This window comes from Tachypleus tridentatus, chromosome 11, assembly GCF_004210375.1.
Source record: "Tachypleus tridentatus isolate NWPU-2018 chromosome 11, ASM421037v1, whole genome shotgun sequence".
NCBI lineage: Eukaryota > Metazoa > Arthropoda > Merostomata > Xiphosura > Limulidae > Tachypleus > Tachypleus tridentatus.
Genome location: NC_134835.1, coordinates 92851337 through 92871458, shown reverse-complemented (window position 1 = coordinate 92871458; position 20122 = coordinate 92851337). Strand labels below are relative to the sequence as shown.

Here is a 20122-nt window from a genome sequence, read left to right as displayed (position 1 = left end):
AGTCGTGTTATATACTGCTTTAGCTCTTCTTCAGAATTTCTTGAATAAGTCATACAGTTATCTTTACACCGACTTAATTATCCTACAATGTGTCACTAAATAAATCATACAGTCGTATTTAAAACCGCCTAGACTCTCCTATACAATAACACTAAACAAATCACACATACCAGTTTAACTGTCCTGAATGATGTTACTGAACAAGTCCTACAGGGCCTGGCATGACCAGGTGGTTAAGGCACTCGACTCGTAATCCGGGGGTCGCGGGTTCAAATCTCCGTTGCACCAAACATGCTCGCCTTTTCAGCCGTGGGGGCGTTATAAAGTAATGGTTAATCCCACTATTTGTTGGTAAAAGAGTAGCCCAAGAGTTGGCGGTGGGTGGTGATGACTAGCTGCCTTCCCTCTAGTCTTACACTGCTAAATTAGGGACGGCTAGCGCAGATAGCCGTCATGTAGTTTGCGCGAAATTCAAAACAAATACACTAACAAGTCCTACAGTCGTATTTCACACCGATGTGACTCTCCTGTAGTGTGTTAATGGGTAAGTCCTACAGTCGCGCTTTACACTACTTTTACTATTGCGGAATAAGTTATACAGATGTATTTTACTTCTCTTTAACTCTCCTGCGTCTTACAGTCGTGTTTATACCGAATTAGTTCTCCTGCATTTTCGGTTACCCTCGGTAGATTCAGCAAATAGCCCGATGTGACTTTGCTATGAGAAACAAACATAAACACTTTCTTGTATTATGTTATTAAATAAATTATACATTCTTTCTTATACAACTCTAACCCTACTGTGTTATGTTACTGGATAAGTCATAATTTTTCATTATTTTTGTTTGTATTCTTTTGGTCTACTACTTCATGTTTTAAATATTTTCAAACTAAAGGTAATGAATAAATATACATATTTGTCCCGTTAAAAGCTGCAGTCTTCTCCGCGAATATAATCTGAGCAGATAATTAATTTAATACCACAAAGTTCAGAGTCCTAGAAAGTTGAGTCCCCTATAGTACAGTGGTATGCTTTCGGATTTACAACGCTAAAATCAGGGATTCGATTCCCCTCGGTGGGCTCAGCAGATAGCCCGATGTGGCTTTGCTCTAAAAAACACGCACACACCTAGAAGGTGTGTCCCAGCTTTTATCATAATGACCGAAACGTAAGATGCCGGGAATGTCGTGAAATTAACTAATTATTATGATGTCTCATTAAGTCAGTAAACCCACACTTACCGAGCTCTGTTGTAAACAGACTGACGTTAAATAATCTTGTTTTATTTTCATAACAGTAATAAAATGAGTCCCACCTCTTATGCAAGTTTTGTGCCGAGACATGACAGGTACGACAAGAAAGGGGAGGAAAGAGTCAAACTCAATCACATCAAATGTTAACCCACTCTTCTGTGGTGAATACTGAATAGTCGTACATGTGGTCTACCTAAAGTCACTACCCTCTGCTTTCCTGGGTGGTCGGTTTACTATCGTGAAATGAAATTAATTTCATAAAACACGTCAGAAGCGTACACACAGTTTTGAGAAAAACATTAAAAGCCTGACATTATGACAACTTTATAGATACTGTAGTGGGCATTTCCTTCACCTTTTCTCATGTTTCTGTATAATCTAACTAGACGGCTTTTATTTCTTAAACACTTCTAGAATATAAATATATTTCTTTGGAAATCCCGAATGTACTTTTCTGTCAGCACTTTATTAACATTCTCTTGAACTGAAAAGGTAAAGCACATTCTACAAACTGGTACCACAGAACTGAACTAAATATTTGTTCTTGAATTCTGTGTTTTATGTTTTTAAAAAAATGTATAATATTTTGGATGTCTAAGAATAATACATTAAATATAATGAGTCATGCTGCCTAGAAACTAGTATATCCGAGTTACAAAACATCCAATTTTTAGGCACTACTAAAGAGACAAGGTTTTCTAGAAATTGTTTTTATCCTAAAAACGTGATGCTCTTATGTTGGGAGCATTTAAACAGCTTGTGTTTTTACTTTCTTTTTTGCAATTAATTTGCTTAAAGTTTAGAAATTACTATTGTATAAAATATATTATTAATATTTTAATTTTGGTGAGTTTGTTTGTTTGTATTAAAGCAAAGCTACATTGAACTATCTGTTATGTCCACGGCAGAGAATCAAAAACTGGAGTTTCGCTTTGTAAGTCCATATACTCACTCCTGTCCAACCTGGAGACATTTTTAATAAGAAAGAAAAGAAAGCGTGCGGATGTTATTTGACTTTTTGGCACACAAACAATTCTAATTAACTTTATTTTTTCTTAATCTATATGATATTAGTTTACTGAGTATTTTATATTTACTTTCATTTTATTCCTTTGTGTTTCTTAAAAATTGGACCTTCTTATAAGCTTGACAAGATAATGTTGGCCCAACATACAGCTTTCAGGATAATATAAATAATAACTACAAATAGTAACAATAGTTGATATTCTCAACGTAACATCTTTAAAGTATATATTTCCAGCTATGATTTAAACAGCCAACCATGGCCAGGTGGTTAGGGCACTCGACTCGTAATCTGAGGGTCGTGGGCTCGATTCCCCATCACACCAAACATGCTCGCCATTTCAGCCGCAGGGGCGTTATAATGTAATGGTCAATCCCACTATTCGTTGGTAAAATAGTAGCCCGAGAGTTGGCGATGGGTGGTGATGACTAGTCTTACAATGCTAAATTAGGGACGGCTAGAGCAGATATCCCTCGTGTAGCTTTGCTCGAAATTAAAAATATAAACAATGGTTTAAACAACAAATCCTATTATAAAATAGTTGTTTTAATCCTAACTCTTTCATGTAATATTTAAAATTTAAACAGCTCTTTAGCCACTCAGTTTTTGTTTGTTTGTTTCTGCTGTTTTTTGAATATTCACACAAAGTTGGTACAAACATTCAAGCTATTCCTAATTTTGAAGCGATAACCACCCACTGCCAACTCTTAAGCTGCTCTTGTGGGACTAAATAGTATAATTTTACCATCATTAATTTTATAACCCACTCAACCCCAAAATGAAGGGCACGAGTTTTTTTTTTATTGGTGGGAAGGTGGTCAAAATAACAGGACACTAACCTCAGGAGCTCAGCTTTACATTCCAACACCCTAACCAGTGACCCACGCTCAGCCCTAACAGCTCGGGTCTACGAGTTATAAATTCAGAGCGTGCTGTAAGTTCATCATGTACTTAGATTTTATTAACTTTATTTGGATACCTAATTTTCTCTCTTCTAGCTTCAAAGGTTTAAAAGTCAACGCTTTTTTACTGTCTACAGTCATAGATTGTTGGCTTCATTTAAGTGAACAAATTTATGTATTTAAAGTTCACTTTAGTTCACTTTCAAACTTAAGTTAAAATATTTTAGAATTATTTCACATATTATAATGTGTAGTTAATCAGCTATAAAAATACCATACTTATCTAAGATTTTATTTTAAAGAAGTACTCGTAATCGTTCGTAACAATTATATTTTAGGTTCATGTATAAGAGTCCAGTGTTTATGTGTTAAATGTGTTTATGTTTTTAGATAATCCATATCAAAATTTAATTGTTATCTCTATTTATTTCTTATATGATAACATGACCAATGGTTGTGTTACATATTTTATGTAACATAACATTCCACGGGGAAGTAAAATCGCACAAGAGAAATCATAGCTCTCATCAATGTAAATGTCAATCACTTAAATATAACATTACTGTATTCCTAAATATGCTCAACATACACACTATATAACTAGATATCAGTCAAGAACCTAACTTAGAATGTTTGAGACATTTCCAACACTAACTCAGTACGATCATTATTCAGATGTACATAGATTTATAATAGTAGTGTTTGCTGTCATTGGGTTTTTACTTAAATTTATTTCGTATCCAAATTGCGATCATGTTTTCGTGTCTGCAGCTTCACCACCAGCTACATGTGGAGCTTAAGATTAATTGTAAAAAAAAACATGTTTACCTTCAGTTGACATTCTCATGTATAAATTATATAGTAACATATTAGTTACATTGTCCGTGCAGGAATATATACTAATGTACCATTTAACATGACCATGAATACATTAAATACTAATATATTTTGTTAGCAAAAGAGAAGACCAAAAGTGTAGTCTTTCAATATTAAACTGGTACGTCTAGTGCAGATAACTCTCGTATAGCTTAACGCGAAATTCCAAACAAATAAACAATTTAACATACTCGCGTACGAATTATATAATAATAAGACAGCGTATTCATATGTGTCAAAATATCGTGCAAGTTTGTTTTTTTTGGGTGGGGAGCGTTAGAGGAGACAAAGCACGCAAAGAGTAACATTTCATAAGACGTAAGCAGATATTATTATATTATTATATTGCTGTTCAATTGATCTTATTATAGTTTTCTTGATCTAAATCTAAACAGTGAATTGTTGCTTATTAATACTTAATATCAAAACTATAAAGACCTACAAGTCCCAGTGTGGCGTTCATTTAAAAACTCAATTGTTTTCGTTTCTCCTAACAACTCGCAGGGCTCGGGGACTCGTAATCCCAGGGTCGCGGGTTCGCATCCCCGTCACGCCAAACATGCTCGCCCTTTTAGCTGTGGGGGCGTTATAATGTGACGGTCAATCCCACTATTCGTTTGTAAAAGAGTAGCCCAAGAGTTGGCGGTTGGTAGTGATAACTAGTTGCTTTCCCTCTAGTCTTACACTGCTAAATTAGGGACAGCTAGCGCAAGTAGCCCTCGAGTAGCTTTGCGCGAAATTCAAAAACAAGCAAACAACTCGCAGCAAGCAAGGCATATAATAAGATACACCTTTAAGTGGTTCTTGGGAATTTTTATGACCAAAAAAGTCAATTTATAATGGCAGAAGATTTAGTCCATTCAGCATGTGCATGCCAATGTATGCAGAAATTATTTAATAAGTTAACGTGTTTTTGCCCGAATACGTAGTAATATGTCTTTTAAAATGATCACGTAAAAATCATACAGTAACGTGTTAGTTATCTTACTCGTGCAGGAATATTTAGTGATGTATCATCTAACATGTCCAAGCAAAAATTAGTTTGTGTATTAATTTACAAATATATCATTTAAGATGCTCACTCAGATATTATATAACATGAAAGTTAAAATGTGCAGGTAGTAATTATGGACTAATATAACAATTAACATTTTCAATTAGAAATTACATAGTAATATATCAATTAACACGCTAAGGCAAGATACCATATAGTATTGTCACTTCACATATCACTTCAGGAATGTGTATAGTAATGTATTAATTAGCATGCTCAGGCAAATTTGTATAGTAATATCATTTCACATGTCATTTCAAAAATCTATAATGATATATCAGTTAATACGCCCAAATGGATAATGTGTAGTAATATATCAGTTGAAATGTGCAGCGATTTAACACGTTAAAATGTCAGCACAAAAACTATGTCGTAGCATTTAACGTAACACACAAGGCTTACTTGGAAAATTTCCACATTTCTATCAATTTGTATATTGTTGAAAAATAAAAGTCAAATTTAACACTTTCACTAACGAATCACTCTTTAACTAAGTTAAACCTATAAGTAATCTCAACATAACAAGTCAGTATTTAAACTTCTTGATTCACATGTTTTTAAACACAGTTATTGTTAACCATGCGTATTGTGAATGACATTTAAAATTGACTTTCATAGTGCTGTAATACTTTTAAAATAATTGACTCTGACATAAGACTCGCAGTTAAATAAACTATTTAGAAACTTTCTCACCTATGAGGGGGGGGGGCATTGATTATGTGTGAAATAGGTTTTTAGTTTCAAAAGAAGTTATTAAGTTTCCTTCATGCACCCCAGTGGCACAGCGGTATGTCTGCGGAATCGAACCTTGAGAAACCGGGTTTTGATACCCGTCGTGGCCAGAGCACAGATAGATCATTATGTAGCTCTGTGCTTGATTCTAAACAGTTAATTAATCAACCTACTTATATGTAAAGTAACTTTATAGCTTTAACAATGATTTACAGAGGTTATTGCAGGGCCCGACATGGCCAAGAGTGTTAAAGCGTTCGACTCGTAATCCGAGGGTCGCGGGATCGAATCCCGGTCGCACCAAACATGCTCGCTTTTTCAGCCGTGAGGGCGTTATAATGTGACGGTGAATCCCACTATTCGTTAGTAAAAGAGTAGCCCAAGAGTTGGCGGTGGGTAGTGATGACTAGCTGCTTTCCCTCCAGTCTTATACCGCTAAATTAGGAACGGCTAGCGCAGATAGCCCTCGTGTGCAATTCAAAACAAGCCAAACCAAGTAGTTTCGTGTACAAATAGTTTAGAAATATTGTTTTTAAAAAATCTGCTACGGACCTCGTTGGTAGTTATACGGTTAACATCAGAATTTAAAATAAATATTGCTGCTGTGTTTCTGTACCTTTTAGTGCAATTTTAAAATATGATTTCATAAGTTCTCCTAAATGTCATTATTAACGGAACACAAGCACTCGCATTGAAACAAATGTTAACATACGTTCCAAACAGGTTTTTTTCACAGGACGGAAACTGGTTACGGAATGAAGTAACTGTTGATTTAAAGCAAACCCTAAATACGTTAAGTAGTTTTGGACATCACTCACAAATGAGTGAGCGCACTTTGCCTTATTCGTATAAAGAAATCAATGCCCGTATAAACTCCTCAAGAATGATAACGAGGCAAGTTATATCCAACTCTCTTTTGAAAATCTAAATTCTTCATTCCTTCACTCACTAACACCGCTCGGTACCTGAAGGCAACTTCGTGCAATATTTTTTTTCCTCAGTAATCCATGTAAGCGACTTTTTTTCACCTGTCTAAAGCTTCTTTGATTCATATTCCTAGACGATACCCTATACTAAATTTCAGGGGTTTCCCCTCGAATCGCCTTCGGGTTAAAATATCGAGTTGGGTGCAGAGAAGATAAACGGATCATTCGGCTTATTAATGAAGATTGCAGTTAAGCATAGGTTTAAAATGGAGGTTAAACAAATTACATTGTTTGAGCAAAGTCGTCGTATAAATATCCAGTAATAGTTTCTTCTAGCTACAATGCAGTGGAATTTAATTATTTATCTATATATATATATATGGTACATACTTTTAAAATGACGTAAGCAAGTTTTTATTACCTAATTAAAATTTATATACCAGAAAACTTTTAACTCATTTCTTCTTGATAATAGCTAATTGCCTCAGTATAAGATAACAGTTTTTGTTTATTAGTTGATAAGCACAATGCTGCACAATATGTTGCCTGAGCTCTGTCATCTATGAATATATGAACTATACATTTTTAGTATTATAAACCAGCTCCTCAGACTTATCAGGGATGCGAAATAACAGAGGAACAGAAGCCACTAGAATCTATAAGTCCTCTATTAGCGTCATCTATACGTAAAAAGATAATTTCAGAATTAATAACGTTTCTTTAAAATAGGAAAATAAACCTAAAATATCTCAAGTATTTTACGAGTTGCTAGAAATGTTTCTTAATGAACTATGTAAGAAATTTTACTCAGTTATTTTATACGTGAAATACTGTTAAAGACACACATATCTTCTACAAATAATTACGAAATACTTAAAATAAAAGTAAGGAATCGCTTAAACAAGTACTTCTCAAGTTTGTACGTACTTCGTCTATATTCTATACAAATATTGTGATATTATTCACATAAACAGTGAACGATTGCACGAACGAATACTTTAGTTGAGCTACAAATCCTAGAACGTTACATTGTACTGCCAAAAACAATTAACAAATAATTTAATGCGATTAATGTAAGATGCTAACATGTTTTCTTAACTTATCCGCTCCAAGTATTCTACAAAATGAGTTGAGTTGTTCTATAATTCACAGAGGGATTAAAACAACCATCGACTCTAGACAAAGGATGAGAGCACATCCCACACTCAAGTGTACGGCAACATGTTTAACACCAAGTGTGCGAATCATTTGCTATTGTATGATATACTGTCAAATGCTATAGTATCATTCAAGAATTTAGGGCTTGAACACTGACTCTACTTCCCTCTTCAAGGCAAAATCCATGAATAAAATGCTTAAGAGACACTATCTACTCCCGCCGTTTAGGTCGTTTCTCTTACATTCGGCGGGTGAGCTGGATGTCTTTGGACACGAGGGTCACTCTCTTTGTGTGCATAATCAGTGTGTGTGTTTTTTCATAGCAGAGTTACATCAGGCTATTTTCTGAGTCCACCGAGGGGAATCGAACTCCTGATTTTAGCGTTGTAACTCCTCAGACTTAACGCTGTACCAGAGTGAGTAAAACAATCAGCCAATGTAATATTAATAATTTTTGTAGCTATCACATCCTATCATATACGATATCAAAATCTAAAGAGAAGGTATATTGAACTTATACTTGTTAACAATTATACTTCATTCCTGACTAACCACGTAAACTCCACATGAAAATTCATATTGTTTTAGTGGATATTAGCTATCGAAACTATGTAACAGAAGAAAGAGATTAAATAAGAGCAGTTCGTTACCTATATTAACTTAGGAGTTAATCTCTACGCGGTCACAAACACTGGACTATTGCTCAACTTCTTAAAGTGGTAATCTGCTACTGAGAATAGCACAAAACTTAATCATCTTCAAAAGTAACAATACATCAAAGTCGAATAAACAGGAGTTTTTCAGGATTAAAGGGAATGGTATTTAGAAGCAGTGAATAAGCACAAATAACTTAAGTACGTAAGATTGTAGCCAGAGAAAAGTTGTTGTTGTTGCTTATAACCGTGGAAAGCTACACAACGTCTAGCTGCTCTAACCATCCTTATATTTGAAGTAATATAAGACAGCTCGTCATCGATGCTCATCGCCAATTCTTGGGCTGCCGTGTCAGATTATGGAATTTGACTATCACTCTTATAACGCATACACGGCCCCACGGCAAGGGGACGCGAACAATGGATTCTCAGGATCACAGTCCGGTACGACATACCTCTCATGTTGTTAGACTCAGCGTCCGTTAATTTCTGTGCAATCTTACTGTTAAAACAGAAAATGGGAAATCGTCATTGGTTCTTATCTTATCTGAAACAACCAGGGTTACACTCACAATACACCGTCTCCATGTAGCTGACCATGCCTGGCAAACAAATGTTTGTTTGTAATTAAGTACACTGCAACACAATAGGATATCTGTGCTCTGCCCACCACGAGTATCGAAACCTGGTTTCTAGCGTAATAAGTCTGCAGACATACTGTCGTGCCACTGGAAAGAAGTAGCCAGATAATTATTTCTTTACATTACTTTTTTTTAGTCTCTGTAACTAACAGCTTCTGGAATAGCCAATGGAATAAGACAATCGGTGTCTTCTTTCAAATTACACATAAACGTTTTTAAACTTAATTTGATCTGTGTGACCAAAAAATAGATCGGCGTGTGGACCTTGAAATTTTGAATTTTTTTTTTCCACTGTCCATCTAAGCCTATGTTTGAATTAATATCGAGTAATTTTAAGAAACAATGATTGACATTAAGTTCAGGTTACAGTCAGTGATGATGGCATGACAAAAGTAAAGGTTTATAAATATTACTTTGTAATATATCAAGTAACAAATATCCTGTTTTAATGCGATCGAACTATTACATAGAACAAAAAAATTAAATGAAAGATAATGGTCGCTATCAGTTACATTATTTAGAAAACAGAGGCTCGAAACTTCTTCTGTTACTGGTGCTCAAACCATCTAAGAAAATATTTTATTTCACTTAGTTCACTTCAGAGGCCTCCGTAAATGACAGTGCATCAATAAGTGGTATTATCTTAAGTTTCACTACTAAACGTTCTATTGATAAATCGTATTTTGAATAATTTGAATTTCAGTGTTTAATTCAACTATTTGGTTGTTTTTTCCTCTGTAAGTGTAGTCTGAATGATGTCAGTTGTTTCTATCGTATTGTGTCTTGTTCTTGGACGTCTTGAAACTGGATAAGATTTGTTGCACTTATATTGTATTATGATATGTTTTTGTTTTAGTATATTTTGATTTTATACTTTGTTGGGATTGTACGTAGAACATTATATTAAAACAGGTTTTAATATGCAAGTCACCAAGTCACATGATAACCACGACAGATATAAAGTCGCGGTGAAACAGAATATATCAGAACTACGTTTTAACATTGTTTGACTGTTGTAAGTAGTGTAATGCCACTTTTCAACACAATATAGTCATATATTTGATTGATAATAAACATGTGCTAAATGCTAATATTGGGGTTTAGAATTTCCAAGAAGACGATATCTTTCGTACTTTAAGGAATTGAAAAAGATAGGTATAAAGATCAATTTGGAGAACCAGGACTATCCAGAAAGATATACCCCAGGCATGGTAAGCAAAGAACAATATTGTATAACAGATAAGAACCCACGAACACAAAAATCAAAGGAATAATCCATTCAGATGTCCGAGGCAACAGACCATAACACAATTTAAAAAGGATCTTCGTATAGAATGGCAACACAAGACACGTATACTTAAGTTGCTTCCACGACATATCTGTTGAACCACCGCGTACATCAAACAGCTGGAGAATGAAAAGGCATCCATGATATAGCAAGTGAAGACATACCTCTCATTTTGTCAGACTTAGCGGCTGTTAATTTCTGTGCAATTTAACTGTTGAAACAGAAATTTGGAAATCGTCGTTGGTACTTATCTTATCTGAGACCACCAGGATTACACTCACAATACACAGTCTCTATATAGCTAACTAATCAGAAGAAAAGGTCTCCAATATATGGAAGTATTTCTGCTTTGTGTGATAGATATAAATTAACCCCAAATTTAGGGCGTAAAAGTTATCTGTGCTAGTCATCCTTAATTTGGAAGTGATACACAGCTAGTTTCTAATAAGTAAGCCCCAGTGCGTCCCAGCGGTAAGTATAAGTTAATAATTGAATTTCGATACCCACGATAGTCAACTGTGTAACTTTGCGCTTACCAACAAACAAATGAAATATCTAAACTACACTGGAATGAACTATTAGGTTGAGGAATAATTCGTGAGCGTTTTTAAATAATTTCATTCAAGCGTTACATGCAAGACTATACAATACTTCAATGCATGAACACATTACACCCAAAACATTTATTATGATACTTTATTTCATGTAATACCTAGATATATATTATGCATTGTTTTAAACGAAATTGCAAGAAATTAAATGCGAAAAGCAGATGGTGTCGAAAATGCTCGATTTTGTCCACTTGACATTCCATTTAATGAGCTGAAAATGAAAGCAAAAATTAAAGACATATGAAAATCAAACACACCATCTATTAGAGCAAAAAATTATCTACCAAATGACATGAAATATTTTGCGAAAGCGTTTCATTTATGAATATATTTTGTTAACTTGAAGAAACGCTCACGAATTATTCCTCAACCCAATATATTTAACTGTATTTACAAATACTATCAAAACTTGTAAATAAGTAATTACTTAGCTACACAAAACATTTGAAATATAAAGTATCTGGTTTGTTTATTTGTAGCTAAGCACGGATATCAAAATCCGATTTTTTAGAATTATAAATCTTCCAACTTACCACTGTGCCAACTACGAGTCTCTCAAGTGAAAAGCCACTGAACCACGCTGCCGTTACATGCTTGTTTGTTTGTTTTGAATTTCGCGCAAAGCTACTTGAGAGCTATCTGCGTTAACGTTATATGCACGTAACCATTCTTAATTTGAATTGATAAACAAAAGAAGAGGAAGATAGCCAATAAAACTCACCACTAGTGTTGGCTTACTGTTACTTAATAATGGTATTTGGCTATCACTCTCGTAGCACACACCGCAGTGGCCACAGCACAGATAGCTCATTGTGTAGTTTTGTAATTAACAAAAACTGAAAAAAAACTGGGTCGGTAACGCATAATGATATGACAAGTATCTCAGAATGTTCAGGAAAGTTACATAATTAAATATTTTGAATATTGGGGTGCCAGCTTCCACCTTATCTTATCATACACAATTAATTTGGTGGTGTTCATTTTTTTTTTTTTCTCTTTTTGAAATCATGAAAAATACATTTTTCCGGAATGCAATTTTTCTCAACGAAGGATATAAGTTGGAAGGGTATAATAAACCACATATAAATGAAGACAATATAAACACAATAAATAAAGTTAAGAATGTCTAAAATGCTAATTCTTTTATATTGTTTTACCTTTCACTTTATGTTACTTAACAATGACTTGAGTTGCAGGCAGAGAGTTGTTTATTCTTCATGTTAATATATTGATGACATTATCCGGTTTTGCAACGGGATGTGGCGAATTTTCCTTCCACCCTGCGACACACGTAAGTAAATTTATGTTTCACCAACAGTGACACTGATCATGTATTTTATAAACACAAACAGTGACACTGATCATGTATTTTATAAACACCAACAATGACACTGATCATGTATTTTATAAACACAAACAGTGACACTGATCATGTATTTTATAAACACCAACAATGACACTGATCATGTATTTTGTACGATATAAAACGAAACTACAAATAACCAACTACATGTTTAAATTAAACAAATGTGAATAAATAGGTCGAGATGAGTGTTTTGAAAAATACCGTATTCAGAAGAATGTAAAATTCAACCGTTTTTTTTCGAATCACATAACGCACCACCATAGAACCGAAAATGACGTTGCATGAAGTCATAGACAACATAAAACTGTTTCTGACGCTATTTATCGTTTTGTAACTCTATAATTCGTGAAAAACAATTAAATCTGTGTGTAACGTATTCATGAAATCATATCTGCATTCTGCGTGTTTGTAGACAAATAGCACTGCTTTGAGAACATTTTTTCCAAGGTTTTCAGAAACAGTTCTATATCAACAGTATTTCAAGTGTCTACTGAGTATTCAAGCAAAAAACTGTCATTTTTCCAAGGTTTTTTCAATTTCTGGCCAAAAATGACAGTTTTTCGCTTGAATACTCGATAGATACTTGAAAAACTGGTGATACAGAACTGTTTCTGACACCATTTATTTCTTTATAACTCTGTAAACGTCGAATCTGCATATGACCTATTCACCTTTATTTTGCTCCATTACGTGCAGTAAATTCAGCTGCCCAATTTTTTTGTATATTTGAATGGAAAAAAAATAAAGTTCTCTGAGACGGGAATTGAAGGCGAACTGGGAAAATCGTGACCCCTTTTGCAAATCTATGTGCACACAGGACAAAAATGTCGCGAAGTTGGGGGTTGCACGCCACGTGAAAAAAATGTTTTCCAGTATCATACATATAAGCAAGAGTTTAAGTACTGTATGATGCCTTCTGGTCAAACGTGCTAATCCATTTAATATTCGTTTGTTTGTTTTTTCTTTTTGACTTTGTGGCCATTCCTTCTGTTTCTACATGATACTGAATTCAATATCATACAGAATTTGTGAGACAGTATTTTTGTTGATTTATTAATACGTTAACATAAAATTATAAGAAATGAAGTTTTATTGCGTATACAGCTGGGCGTCATTATACATTGTCATGGACGACATTGTCATTTTAACAATGCTAGCGCTGCCACCTGTTGTTAAGCAAACTAAACAAATAGTTGTGCAAGTGTTTGTTCTCTCTCTCTGTCGTGCAAGTTTTTATACTACGTGCTTCTGCAAAATGTGACTCATTTCCAGCCTCAAACAACTAAGTTTTACACTGAAAGTTCCCGGATACAAATACACAACTACGAAACAAAACAGTGACAACAATTTGTAATCACTCCCAGGTGGATGTTATTCTTTAGCCGAAATAGTTTTCAGTATCTCGTGCCAGTTTTGAAAGTAAAAGATCGAGACCGCAAGGAATGAATACAAAAAATAAGCGCGTTTTTGGAATAATGATACTGGCATTACTTATAATCAGTAGTTTAGCTATTCCTGGTAAGTATTTTTTAAAACTGATCATAAAAACGTATGAGTGAAAGTAAAGAGAAACATAATAATAAGCGAAGTATGCTGTACCTGTTATATATAACGCCGACGAGGTTGTTTTATTCGGTCTCAGTGGCATATTTAAGTAAGGTCTAGAGGTCGCTCATCTCCAGGGCCAACAGTCTCAATGGGAACTCATTGAAAATGTTTTCTATGTATAAATGCATGTAATGTAGGGCCTACACAGCATTAAATCCGCCACTGTTCGTTCGCACCAGGAGTTTTTAACACATTTAACTTCTATCTATTTACAATTCATCCACTTACATAACATAGTTAAGTCCTTTATGTTTCCACTACAGTTTATTATAACTTTCACATTATAACATCTCGCAGGTTTCCCCAAAGATATAAAAAGCAAAATAAGTTTTCCCCTTTTGTTCTTTGTAAAAATTACAGATCTTACGAGCATTGACATTTTTCTCTTTTTAATCTGGAAAACTGATAAACCTACGTGCTAGTTTTGCTTTTTCTTTGTGTCTTCTTCGCACAACAAGACATCGTCTGCTTTAACCTATGATGTTTTTTTTTTCAAATAAAGCTAAACATTTTATAGTAACTTTATATTTATATAAATAATACTTCAAACTGTCGAAACGACATAACTGCAGAATTGAGAAAAACAAAGACAATTTATGTTCACAAGTATTTCATTTATTTTTACGATAGATTTTCGCCTTTCTAGCGACATGCCTGTAGAGAGCTGAGATGAATCCTAAGGTTAGAGCTCCCAATGGCCAAGAAAAGGAAGTAATATAGCACGTATCTTACGTATAAATTCACTTAATGTTACTGTTTTTAAAATTGTTTTAGTGACACCTACCTAACTTTAGTGGGCCTTTAGATCCTTGGGTGCCACAAGGGAGTTTCTCTAGTTCTGACAATACCATTACTCGTGAAGTAAGTAATAAATGAAGTATTTTCCAATTGTACAGTTGTCTTCCTTTTCTTCAATTCCTTAACTCTATAGTTAACTAGCTTCTGGTCTACCCATCCTTTCCACATGTTACTGATAGGATGGTAACCAGATTTAGACCCTTTCAGCGAACGTCCAGATTGTATAAGGCTACCCAACACAGAGTCAAATAGCAAAATTTAAACCCTCCAAAACTATTATTCAACGCAAATAAAATTGTAAATACACACACGAAAAATGGTGTTTCCCCCCCCCCCCAAAAAAAAAAAAAACAGTAGTTAGACGGCTTCCACTGCTCGTAAGATTGAAACCACAGCTCCAGTGGTCTTTAAATGCTTTCTTTTTTCAAAAGCAATATTTGTAATGTGCAGGAATTTTTTTTTACTGCAATGAATCAATATCCAACTTTTTATCCATTGCAAAAAATACGGTGGAAGCAGTAATCTGTAGTGTGAATACTGAGCAGTGTATAATTATATTCTTAATATAAAAGCATAATATAATACTAAACGTAAAGCAACATGGTTAATACCCTGGGATTTTGAAAGAAAACATTAATCCTTCTTCAAGGCAGGCTTTTATGATGTTTGTGTACCTTTACATCTGAATACTAGTGAAGCAATATTTAAAGCATAACTTGGATTTATTATAAAATGCAGAAGTTACAAAACATTGACTGAATTGAGGTTAGTCTTACTAAATTTAGATTGATGTATTACAGCGTTTAATACACTCTTCGTATAGCTTGAAAATAGTTTAATTTTAATATATACTAACAAAGACTCACAAATAATTTGTGGTCAAACTAACATCTTTATTACAACAGTATTTTTTTTAAATACAGAATTTCTAGAGTAGTAGGAAAATATTTTAATTGCAGAAACCGAAATCTATAAGTCTGAGTGTCTTAGGTCTAAATTATTTAAGCCTTTATTGAGTATGGTGTGTGTGTGTGTTTTCTTATAGCAAAGCCACGTTGGGCTATCTGCTGAGCCCACCGAGGGGAATCGAACCCCTGATTTTAGCGTTGTAAATCCGTAGACATACCGCTGTACTAGCGGGGGGCTGTTAAGCATGGTCCAAATTCGATAAAAAGATAAATTAACTTGTGAACGTTTTATTTGCTTTAGTTTAGTGAGGGCTAAGTTGTGTTTATTTTTTTTACGACCTTACATTATGACTTCTTGATAACTTTAACAAGCTTTTAATATGTTGTTGTACAAAATGCATACTAAAGTATATTCACATTCGTTGAAATGAAGTGCGCGTACATGAGCATTTAGATAGTGAAGTGTGTACGCTTTTTCAGGACAGACAAAATTTAGTATTATTATAATAGATTTGTATAAAGCTATAATAATAATAATTTTTGTTTTAATATCATATACAGGTACTTTATCATCGGGCGACAAAAAAGACAGCCCAAAACCATGTCTTGAAACGAACGAAGCGATTGAGTATTCCTTCATTACCCAACTTTGAAGATATATATGGGTTACTGGTTATCCTCGATGCTTTATCTACTAATCCTGCTTTCGTTCAGGCAGCCACTCAAAAGATGAAAGAAATCACAGCTGGTCGATAAGACTTGCAACTGAATAATTGTAATGACAATGAAAAATATTCTATTTCACCAGCTTCCGTAATGTAATAACGTAGCTTTAGTCTAAGAAATACGTTTTACGCCTTATGTTATGGATTCTTATTTTATGCTGTCTTTCATATAAACAAATTATTGTAGCAAGCATTCGTTAATTTTTGTTCCTTTTACTTACTTTTTGTCTGTACAAAAGAAATAGGATTTAAATATAATGTTTCAAAATCATGTATTTTTTATCAAATACAAGTTACTGTACAATCGAATTTCCAGAATGTTACGTTATTTGTAACATATTATTAAACTATTAATATTCCTAGTAATGTTTAGCTTTACGCGACACTACACTTTACGTGTGACAATGTAGCCATCGTTAAAAATCGTTGTGTGAAACACGTAATTTTAAAGAAAAAATATCTTTCTTTATCTCACATGAAAAGAGATATAGGCACGAGGGATTTGAACTTTTAATTATTGTGGACGTTATCATAAGTACTGAAGTCTTTAAAAAGTATTTAAATTCACTAGATTCTATTATATTGGTTATAAAAAAGTCAAATGTCATTTGTTGTTTACAATTTCATTAGCGATATGAAATGTGATAAATTAGTAATTTATAAGAAACATCCAGAACAACAAATATATTTACGTATTCTAAAGAGTTGTTTTTGTTCCTTTATCTGTTTTTTAAAACATTAACTTCCTCATTCTTTATTACAGAGAAATCTGTCAATAAGTGAAACGAATATATTAAACAGAACATCCATGTACCAATGTAACTAACTCAGTTTTATTCTGTTGCCGATAACAATGTGAGAATCACTTCTACCAGAGTATTTTATTTATCATGGGGGTAGGAGATTCACTTAATTCAACTTATATAAGCAGGTTCTAAAATCATACTTCATAGTATAACACATGACTGAACTATGGATGAATTACAAAAATAGGCATGGATTTTGGAGAAATAAATTAAATGTTGCTGTTGTTTGAAGTTAAGCACAAAGCTATACAATGGGTTATCTGTGCTCTTCCCACCACGGGTATCGAAACTCAGTTGTTGGCGTTGTAAGCCTGCAGGCATATCACTGTGTCACTAAGGGGCAAATTAAGAGTTAGTGACATCTCTAGAAAGAAATAATAATAAGCCCCCTACGACCAAACTATTCTTCCCACATAACATTGAAATTACTTCCCAGCCTCCCTACCAAAACATCCGTTAAACTATGGTCAAATCATGGCCTGAAAACTCTGTATTCAATTTCTTATCGACTTTATGATAATTTAACTGAGAACAACTGCTGCTCATAGGAATGCCACCTAGATAATGAGAAATCAATAATATTGTTTTGTCCTTCTTGATATGAATACATATTGAAGTATTGTTATCACATTTCACAAGGTGAGCAGGAAGGTTCACAAGCATTTCTTTCCCTTCAAAGACACTTAGGTTAAAGGGTAGCGAGTCATCATGGTCACTTTCTGGCCTAATATGCACCAACTTAGAGCTAAACACAAGAAAAAGTCATGTGATACTGCTTTGTTTTCAACGCAGAATAAAATCTTAGTTTGTACTTAATAAACAAAAAATCTGTACTCTACAGCGAAATAATATAATATTTCAGTTACTCATGTATACAATCAGCTGAAACTCTTACACAAGAAGTCAAGGTCACCGCAGTAACAGTGAGGTATGTTGCGAATGTTTATTCACAAATGCAAATTTTCACTAGCAATAAAAAATGGGGGGTGTTATCTTTAAAATAATACTATAAAAGCATTGTCTCCGTGTAACTAATAGTCTAATGCTATACAATACAACCACAGGAAAGTCGAATAATAACATATTTATTAAAGGTTTAGGAATATGCACAATCCAGTTAATAAAAAAAAAAATCTACAGAAAAGAATAATTAGAAGTAGTCCACTAAATATTAAATAAAAGCTTATATACTACCTTAAGTATTTGCAATGGCATTGTTAAGGCTCAGAGCAGTAGAGGATTACAATACCAGTGAATGAATTTGGGTATAAACAGACTCATACTAAATGAAATAGTAGAAATATCTATATAACTATTAGAGAGAAATTAAAACAAACATAAAATAGCAGAAGCTGGTTTATTACTCAAACTATGGATATTTTATTTAATAAAATAAACGTTAGTTCTAAGTCTCGTAACTAAATCTTTAGAGTCATGTGAAGAGAGTTTGTTATCCACTAGTTTGACTTCTGTTAAACAGCATTCGGCCTTAAAACTATCACACGTATACGAGTAAATTTTCCATGAAAGAAGTGGAGTCGGGATATAGTTCTTCACATGAATAAAGTTTTAGCTTGTATATTGAATTCGAAACAATTCTTAGAAAAATAGGTATCCTAGACCTTCTCTTGAAACCATTTGAATGGGAATTGAATGGATTGCTGAACCTATTTCTCACGTATATTTGTATTTTCCTTACTTATGTGAAACAGAACTTAATTCTTAGAATCAACTTATTAAACTTTTGCATACGTATAACAAATAAGTCCAACTGAGAATGATTTTGAACTCAACATGCCAGATGAAACTTTTTTTCATGTAAAATTCTACATTTCAACCCCATTTCTTTTGTGCATCATCTACTCATATGCATGTGGTAGTTGTAAAGTTATCTAAAACTGTCAAAAGTGAACGCACCTCTTATACACACACACACACACAGTCAAACTGCTGGACATAAAATCTGCTCAACTGTCTCTAAACGTTTAGCTACGAGCTGTTCAGACTCAGAACTTTTCATTAAAATTGACTTATTAAAGAAAGTCTCCCTAACCTGAATAATGACTGAACTTCTGTCGAGTTGAGCGTATTTTAATTTCTTCCCACCTGCTACATAGACATTTTTGATAATTAATTTAGTGTGGTTATATGTTATATTCTATTTTCTTCGTTGGTTTTTACAATCTTCATCACTTTGAACATTACCCTTTCATCGTAGTGCATAAGCTTTTATTTAACATTCAGGTTATTATCTGAAATTATACTTTTGTTTTTATTGTAGGAATATACTGAAGATGGAAGGTATATATTCCAAAACATCCAATAAACAAGTTGTTAGTTTTGTTGTTCATCACTGTATTACATTTTACATCTTATGAATCTGTTACTAGTAAACAAATAGTTTGTTTCAAAAAAGGCAATCAATCAAATACATCTTTAAAAAAATCAACAAAACTGAAAATACAGGAACATCATAGAGACACAAGAATTGCAATACGATAAACTGGAATAACACTAAACTTAGAAAATATGAGTGTCTGTATTTTTTTATAGCAAAGCCATATCGGGCTTTCTGCTGAGTCCACAGAGAAAAATCGAATCCCCGATTTTTGCGTTGTAAATCGGTAGACTTTTCGTTGTACCAGCGGGGAACTAATAAGATATTATCCACACATGAAAAAGAAATAGATGAAAGAAGACTCTCATATCCACCCTAACTGATAACACCTTCATTAGATCTAGCACAGAAACTAGCAAGCCTGGGTCCCACATGTGAAAACATTCAACTAGTT

The 20122-nt window shown here is 33.7% G+C and overlaps 1 long non-coding RNA gene across 1 annotated transcript; it reads left to right on the top strand.

Moving 5' to 3' along the window:
• Nucleotides 1–13804: 13804 nt before the first annotated feature.
• LOC143232775 (uncharacterized) lies at nucleotides 13805–16797 on the top strand. Its single transcript, XR_013017727.1, has 2 exons — nucleotides 13805–14003; nucleotides 16361–16797. It is a non-coding gene; the product is annotated as an uncharacterized LOC143232775 (long non-coding RNA).
• The last annotated feature ends 3325 nt before the right edge of the window (nucleotides 16798–20122 follow it).